The sequence below is a fragment of the Wolffia australiana genome, chromosome 5 (assembly GCF_029677425.1).
Source record: "Wolffia australiana isolate 7733 chromosome 5, ASM2967742v1".
In the NCBI taxonomy this organism is placed as follows: Eukaryota; Viridiplantae; Streptophyta; class Magnoliopsida; order Alismatales; family Araceae; genus Wolffia; species Wolffia australiana.
In genome coordinates, this window is record NC_135839.1 from 5,156,101 (window position 1) to 5,164,391 (window position 8,291).

At 41.1% G+C, this 8,291-nt stretch overlaps 1 pseudogene; it reads left to right on the plus strand.

Annotated features, from left to right (window-relative positions):
• The first annotated feature begins 706 nt into the window (after positions 1 to 706).
• On the plus strand, positions 707 to 4,085 carry LOC144703371 (uncharacterized; annotated as a pseudogene).
• The last annotated feature ends 4,206 nt before the right edge of the window (positions 4,086 to 8,291 follow it).

An 8,291-nucleotide genomic window follows, 5' to 3' on the forward strand; every position in this document is an offset into this window, starting at 1 on the left:
CCGCTTGCCACCTCTCATCGTCGTCGCCATCGCGTGCCAGCGCCGCCGAGCGCCGCAGCTCACCTCAGCTGCTGCCGCCCATCTCTCGCTGCCGACGCCAACATCATGCACCGTGGCCGCCGCAGTCGCTCGCCTCAGGCCGCCGTCAATCGCGCCGCCTGCGCCGCCTGCGCCGCCCATCTGGATCCGCCACGACCTAGGTCGCGCACCGGCGACCTGCTGCCACCATCGTTCAGCCGCGCGCCGCCACCGCGGTTGTGCTGCCCGCCTGCACTGTCCCGCGCCGCTCGCCGAGCCCCGCCAGCGCACCGGCCTCGCTCGCCCGTGCGCCCTCCATCTGAGGGGGAAGACAATCCCCACTACTGCCCCGTCGGTTCCCCCTGATCAGCGCCGCCGGGCCCACCGAGCACCGCCGAGTGGCGCCGGTGATCCGGCCCCTCTCGGCGCCTGTTCAATTTCCGTGGGGCTGCTCCCGTGGCTGATCCATTGCCACGCCGGCCTCACCCACCCCCTACGCTCCCCCAAGCCGCCGCTGCTTCGCCGCGGACAATCCTGGGGAAACGCCTGCCCGGCTCTGGGGCCAACGCCACCCACTGTCGGTCGCAACCCTCGCGACGGCCGCCGCCCAGCCTTGGCGCCACCTCCGGCGAGTCGAACACACGCCAGACGCCCGCCAAAGCCCTCCGAGTTGCACCGGACATCACCGATGTTCCTGCTCCTCGTCGCTCTGACATCATTGGCCGATCACTCCCAAGTCGTCTTTCATCTCGCCGCTCTGACCATCACACCATTTACGATTCGGTTGCGACCATCGTGACTACCAGACCCCAGTCCGCAAGTCAAGACGCTAACCCCTTTACTGCGTATTATTGCTTCTTGCAATATTTCCTCTCGTGCTCCACTGTTGAACCACGCCTTTTCTCCGTTTCTCGCACGTTGGATCTTGGGTAGCTACTTTCTGGCGTTATCCTGTCCATCACTATTTTCGGGGGTAGATAGATAGTTGGATCAAGGATACCCGCTCCTACGGCGTCTTTCGATTGATCTATCGGGTAATTGGGAGTCAGATCGTATGTGACGCGTACGGGAACTCTTTCAGGGCTCCATCCTATTTCAGCTATTGCCGTACTTCTCGTTATTTTCATAAACGTGCATCCCCACATTAAATATTGAATCACGCGCTTGTTCGTTTCCCACCCTGTGTTGCATCTCGCCGTCAATCCCGGGCGTACGTTTTGCATCAACCTAGTCCTTGACGTTGTCCTGGATCATATGGGCTGTTACCTTAGCTGAATAGTGACCTCCTCCTGGGTTGGAATGATAGAATTTAAGGATGTTGTTCTGTTCTTCTTTGGGTATGCATCTTCTAAGAATTTGATCAGCTCCTTGATGGAATAGCGCTTGTTCTTCCCAAAAGTAATCTCGCATATCTTTGAAGAATATCTTTCTCTCATTGTAGCTCCATCCTAAAGGGACTCTTCCTGTCACCAAAAAATTGTCAATGTTTGGAAACCATGGAACATTTCCCATCTGGATGGCCAGAATTTGCTCATCCAGAAATGCATCATAGATAAGTGAGGAGTCATTTACGTTGATCCTAGAAAGATGATCAGCAACATAATTTTCACAGCCCGTTTAATATTTAATTTCTATGTCAAATTCTTGTAATAATAAAATCCATCTGATGAGCCTAGGTTTAGCTTCCTCTTTAGACAAAAGATATTTTAATGACGCATGATCAGTATAAACTATGATTTTACTACAAAGCAAATAAGGCCGAAATTTTTCTAAAGCAAAAATAACAGCTAGCAGTTCTTTTCTGTGGTACAGTAATTGAGTTGTGCATCAATTAAAGTCCTGCTAGCATAATATATGGCCACAGGTTTCTTCTCTTTCCTCTGTCCTAAGACTGCCCCTATAGCAAAATCCGAGGCATCACACATGATTTCAAATGGCTAGCTCCAATATGGAGCTTGCAAAATTGGTGCATATGTGAGGGCCTTCTTCAGCTCTTCAAAAGCAGAAATAGCAATTTCATCCAAAATGATTTCATTAGTTTTACTAGAAAGGAAATTAGTAAGAGGTTTGGAAATTTTAGCAAAGTTTAGAATGTACCTCCTATAGAAGCCTGCATGGCCGAGGAACCCTCTAAGGGTTTTTAGATTTGTGGGAAGTGGAAGGCCCTGGATGACTTCTATTTATGCCTTGTCCACTTCCAGTCCCCGATTGCTGACCTTTAACCCCAATACCACTCACTCCTGTACCATAAAATGAGATTTTTCCCAACTTAGCACAAGGTTACTTTCAAGGCATCTTTCAAGAACTTTAGTGAGATTTAGAAGGCAATTTTTAAAGGAATCTCAAAATACAGAAAAATCATCCATAAATATTTCTAAACAATCACCTACTAAATCATAGAATAAAGAGTTCATGCATCTTTGGAAGGTGGCTGGAGCATTACATAGGCCAAAAGGCATGCGCCGAAAGGCATATGTACCTATAGGGCTAGTAAAAGTTGTTTTCTCTTGATCATCAGGATGAATGTTAACTTGATTATATCATGAATAACCATCAAGAAAACAAAAGAAATTCTGTCCTAATAGAATTTAAGCTCTGAGTTCAAATCTAGGGAGCGTGTAGGAGGCTTAGGTTCTACTTTTTCATCGCTGGCATCATCTACTCTCAATAAAAACCCTCGAATAGCATCAACATCATCCTCCTCTTCATCACAAAATTTTAACTCTTTGTTACTCCCTTTAGGACATTTCATTATCTTGGATATGTCTAATTTGACTCTTTCCTCTCCAACCTTAAATTCAACAATCCCTTTTTTCCCAATCCATGATTGTTCTAGTTGTCACCAAGAAGGGTCTTCCTAAACTGATAGGTGCTAAACTTAGATCTCCCTTCATCTTGACCTCAGTTACAATAAAATCGACGGGGATCTCACAATTTTCAACGTTTATCATCACATCAGATAACCTACCCTCTGGTCGTCTAATTGTTCCATCAGCTAGCAATAGATCCATGCAGATTTCCTCTAATTCCCCAAAACCGTATTCCTCATATAAAAATTTTGGAATCTATACTACTATAAAGCAAATACATGTGCGCCTCTAGCACCTGACTGGCTGAGAGAGAAGACTAAGAGTGAGAGAGAAGAGAGAGAGAGTGAGGGAGAAGAGAGAGAGTGAGAGAGAAGTGAGAGAGAGAGAGAGAGTCGATTGACAACGTTTTCATCTTTTACAGTTTTTCTGGGAGGATAGGTCGTGCACAAGAGAGTTGCGCCGCCACCCCCTTCCCTGCCGTCGCGCCCCCCACTCCAACGGCTGCTATGGTCCCCCTGTCCCCCGATCGTCCACGACCCCTCCACACCCATCCTCGCCCCCCTCGGCCGGCCGCTCCCCCTCCCCGCTGCCGCTCCGTCAACTTAGAAGAAAAAAGTGTCGGTTGCCATAGGTCGGATATCACGACCTAGAAAGGAGAGGCTGGTGGAAGCGCTGCTGGGGAAGAAGCTTCCGAAGGAATTCTCCCACATTAGGGGATTAAAGGGCATGATGCCAATTGTTCTATCTGAGATTCCTGCCGAGGGGAAGAATTCTGAGAAGAGATTTCAGTGCCTGATCACTGGGATGGAGTTGAATGGGAAGTGTGGGTTTGTGCTGCTTCGTGGGTGTAGGCATGTTTTGAGCACGAAAGCGTTCAAGGAGGTGAAATCTTCTTCCTGCTAGGTCTGCCATCAATCTTTCTCGGATTCTGAGAAGATTGTGCTCAATGGGTCTGTAGAAGAAGTGAAGATATTGAGAGAAAGAATGGAGGAGGAGAGGGGGAAGCTGAGAGAGAGAAAGGAGAAGAAAGATAAGAAATCGGATGTTCGGTTAAGTGACATGAAGCACCAGCCAGAGGAGAAGACAAGGCTTCATGAAAATGGGAAACATGAAGGAACCCAAAAGAAGTTCAAAGCGTTTGCTATTGGTCCTGCCCATGCCACGAAAGAAGTTTATGCCTCTATGTTTACTTCATCGAGGAAGTCGGAATTCAAGGAGACTTATTCCTGCTGATCACTTCCTTTGGGAAGGAACTGATAGCTTCTTCCTGCTTCATACTTACGAGTGGGTGATATATACCGATAATCGCGTATTCTCTTTTCCTGAGGCTTGATCTTTTTCATCTTGATCGTATTCGCTGTGCTTAATTCTGATTTTTTTTTACGCGAGCAGAGCAGAACTTTAAACTGGATTTGTGCTACGTCGTTGAGGTCATCGTCATCCATTTGTCTATAGAAGTGGTGTACATTACATGTTTTAGGAAAAGGATTTTGATGATTTAATATAATAGATATTGAATGAAATTAATTAAGTAGTTGAATATAGTAGTAATTTATAGAGATTTATTAGATAAATATGTGATGGAGTATATTAGGGATAATATGTTTATAATTAAGGTAGAAGCCCAATAAGACAAGGAAAATTGGGCCCAATAACAGTTGAAGGCTATAAATATCCAATGTAGCCTCTTTCTAAGGTATTCTTTTTGGTGCTCATTCTCTCTCTTCTCTTGAAAACTCGTGATCTCTCTCACTCTTAACTGAAAGTTCTTGAAAGTTCTGGCTGGTGGTGAGGAAATTCAAGACTGGTGGACGTCATCATCTGCATGTTTCTGATTACTGATTCTTTAAGAAAATCCTGGTTAGATTGTTCCATATCTTGTTGAAGGTTCTTGATACCAATTTCTTGATTTCTTGAAATCAAGATACCAATTTCTTGATTTCTGTTGAAATTAATTGACGTCATCATCTGCATGTTTGTGATTACTGATTCTTCAAGAAAATCCTGGTTAGATTGTTCCATATCTTGTTGAAGGTTCTTGATACCAATTTCTTGATTTCTTGAAATGAAGATACCAATTTCTTGATTTCTGTTGAAATTAATTGATGTCATCATCTGCATGTTTGTGATTACTGATTCTTCAAGAAAATCCTGGTTAGATTGTTCCATATCTTGTTGAAGGTTCTTGATACCAATTTCTTGATTTCTTGAAATCAAGATACCAAATTCTTGATTTCTGTTGAAATTAATTGATGTCATCATCTGCATGTTTGTGATTACTGAATCTTCAAGAAAATCCTGGTTAGATTGTTCCATATCTTGTTGAAGGTTCTTGATACCAATTTCTTGATTTCTTAAAATCAAGATACCAATTTCTTGATTTCTGTTGAAATTAATTTGAGGGTTCTTGAAATTCATTGACTTTCGTAAGTTAGAATCTAAAATCGAAATTTGAACATTCATAATTTGAAAAACTGATTTTGATCTTGGATTTCTGAAATCTAAATAACAAGTTGTTTTTGGTTTCTTGATTATGTGAAATCAAATATAAAATCTAATTGAAATCTTGATTGATAATGATTAAAGATTAAATCGCTTTTTACTACATAGTTAATTGATATAAAATTCAATTCGATTTTGATGTTTGCAATTATTTGAAATCATATAACCAACTTTCTTGGACTTCTTCATTATTGTATCTATTTGAATTCTTTGATTAATTCAAATTAGTTTTGAATTCGATTTCAAAATACTGGAATATTTTAGGCGCCCTAATTCTAATTGATTTTAAGTAACGTTCTTGAAATTCAGTTTTCCTCAGATACAAGAAATTCAATTCAAAAATTATTCATTCATCTTGTAAACTTGAATTTGAATTTTAGATTGGATGAAATTTAAATAACTATCTAAATCGATTTCTTGAATGCATTAACTCACAAATTCAAATACATTTGATATCTCCCATATATATATATTCGATCATAATTGATATACCTATTGGATTTGAATTGATATATCTTTTTTATAACTGATCAGATTTGATACAAGTGTTTGATATAAATTGATATCATCTAACTACACTGGATCAGAATTGATATAAGTGTTTGATTTAAATTGATATCATCTAACTACATTGGATCAGAATTGATATAAGTGTTTGATTTAAATTGATATCATCTAACTACATTGGATCAGAATTGATATAAGTGTTTGATTTAAATTGATATCATCTAACTACATTGGATCAGAATTGATATAACTATTTGATTTGAATTGATATTTTCTAAATCACATTCGATCAGGATTTACACAGTGAAATTGTTTGATTTATTTTGAGATTTCTAAATCACATTCTTTCAGACTCACTATAATTACTTTATTTGAATTGATATTTGTTAAATCACATTTAACTTGAGTTAAGACAATTGATCTTTAATATTGATTGATCTGATTGTCTACTTTGAATATTTATGATATTAGTAAACATCAATTGATCTCATTGGACTATCTTATTACAATTGAGAAGAATTATTACCAGTCGATATAACTTTAGATTTTGACTGCATTTGATCATATCCATTGGTAGTTGACATCAATTGACATTTGATACACGATTTGTGACTTGAAAGTTGAAAAACAGAATTTAGGAGAAAACTAGGGTTAGGAGAAAAGTTGACTTAAGGTCAACAAAGATATTGTCATTATATTGCTTTTCAGGGAAGTGCACTAAGAGGAGAAAGATCACATCCACTTGAACACGGGATGGTGGCCTGAGACGTGAGGACTTCGTCAGCACAGAGTGGACTGAGGAGAGGCTCAGAACGTTGCTGGAAGCTGAGAAGGTACTCGATTGAGGTCGAGGAAGACGTCGGCACCGAACAAGTGTTTTTAGTGTGTGATTACTTGAGATCAGTGCGAGCGATTGTACATCGCGAACAGTTTTTCTCACTTTACATTTGCCAAAGTGATAGTGAAGTCAGGGCGACTCCTCGGGCGAGGCGCGGCTGCAGTAAGGGCACATTTGTGCCTCGAAGCAAGGTAAAAACTTATTGTCCCTTGAGTGAAGTAAGAGAGGGTTGAAGAAGGAATCTATATAAAAAAAGTAGAACTAATTCACCCCCTCTTAGTTCAACAACATGGGTAGAATATATATGTATATATTTTTTCTACATTTCTATCGGTTAGATCATTCAGCCCTTGCCCAAGTGGAGAGACAAATCATAGATTACTCCGTGGACATTCCTACTCAGGTTTTTCTTTGAATTTTTTTCTTTTAGCTAGAGTAGATAAACTTTCGTAGATGGATCCAACAGTTCTGACTTTCTGGAATTGATCTTCATCAACTTGAGTTCTTTAGGCTGCGTAAATTTCTTAGGAGGAGAGTTCAGGTGCTTTTGTTCAGATAAATATTTACATATCACTGTGATAAGATCCTAAAGAATGTTTAATCAGCTAAGAAATGTTGAACTAGCACTTCATCAGCTAAGAATGTTTCTCCATTTTTACTCTTTTCTCTTCAAATACTCTGCCCTCGTAAGCTGAAAACTTTACTCCGAATCCAGCCCTTCTAGAACCGATGTCGATCAACTTGAGGTCTTTAGGCTGCGATAATGTCTAAGGAGGAGAGTTCAGATGCTTTTCTTCATATAAATATTTACATATTGCTGCGGTAAGATCTTAAAGAATATTTAATAAGCTAAGAAATGTTGAACTGGCACTTCATCTAATTCTTTTCTCCATTTTTACATATTATATTTTGAAATACTCTGCCCTCATAAGCCAAAAACTTTACTCCGAATCCAGCCTTTCTAGAATTGATCTTGATCAGCTTGAGTTCTTTAGGCTGCGATAATGTCTTAGGAGGAGAGTTCAGATGCTTTTCTTTGGATAAATATTTACATATCGCTGCGGTAAGATCCTGATGTAATACATCGACGGCCGGGATCTACGGACGTATTACGTCACAACTACGTTGGATAAGTGTTAAATAATGCCAATGAATGCGAATTTAAGAATTCTCCCGAGCGGTATGGTCGGTCCGACGGTGGGGCGAACGATGCAGTAAATTCTGTTGGATGAACAGATCTGGACAGACTCCAAATGACCCACAAATTCTATACGACAAGTATGATGAGAGGGGCGTTTCACAGCCCGTCGGAGTCGTCCCCACAACGGTAATGTGTCAATCATCAATCGCAAAGAAATCTCCTATCCCTCGACAAGATTAACTATCCTACTCGGACTTCACAAGAAAATTGGCAGAGGAAAGCGATAGGGGTAGACGGCAGTAAAGGAAGTGATAATACTGATAATGGTAAGAGAATCAAGATAGAATGTGGCAAGAGTAATCTCCGGTAGCAGTTGAGAGAAATCCATGATCAAATGGTCTTTGAGCATGGCGACGAGGGGCGCCCGAGGAGCAACGCAGGGGGACGCCCAAACTGGTAGTGAGGAAATCCTCTA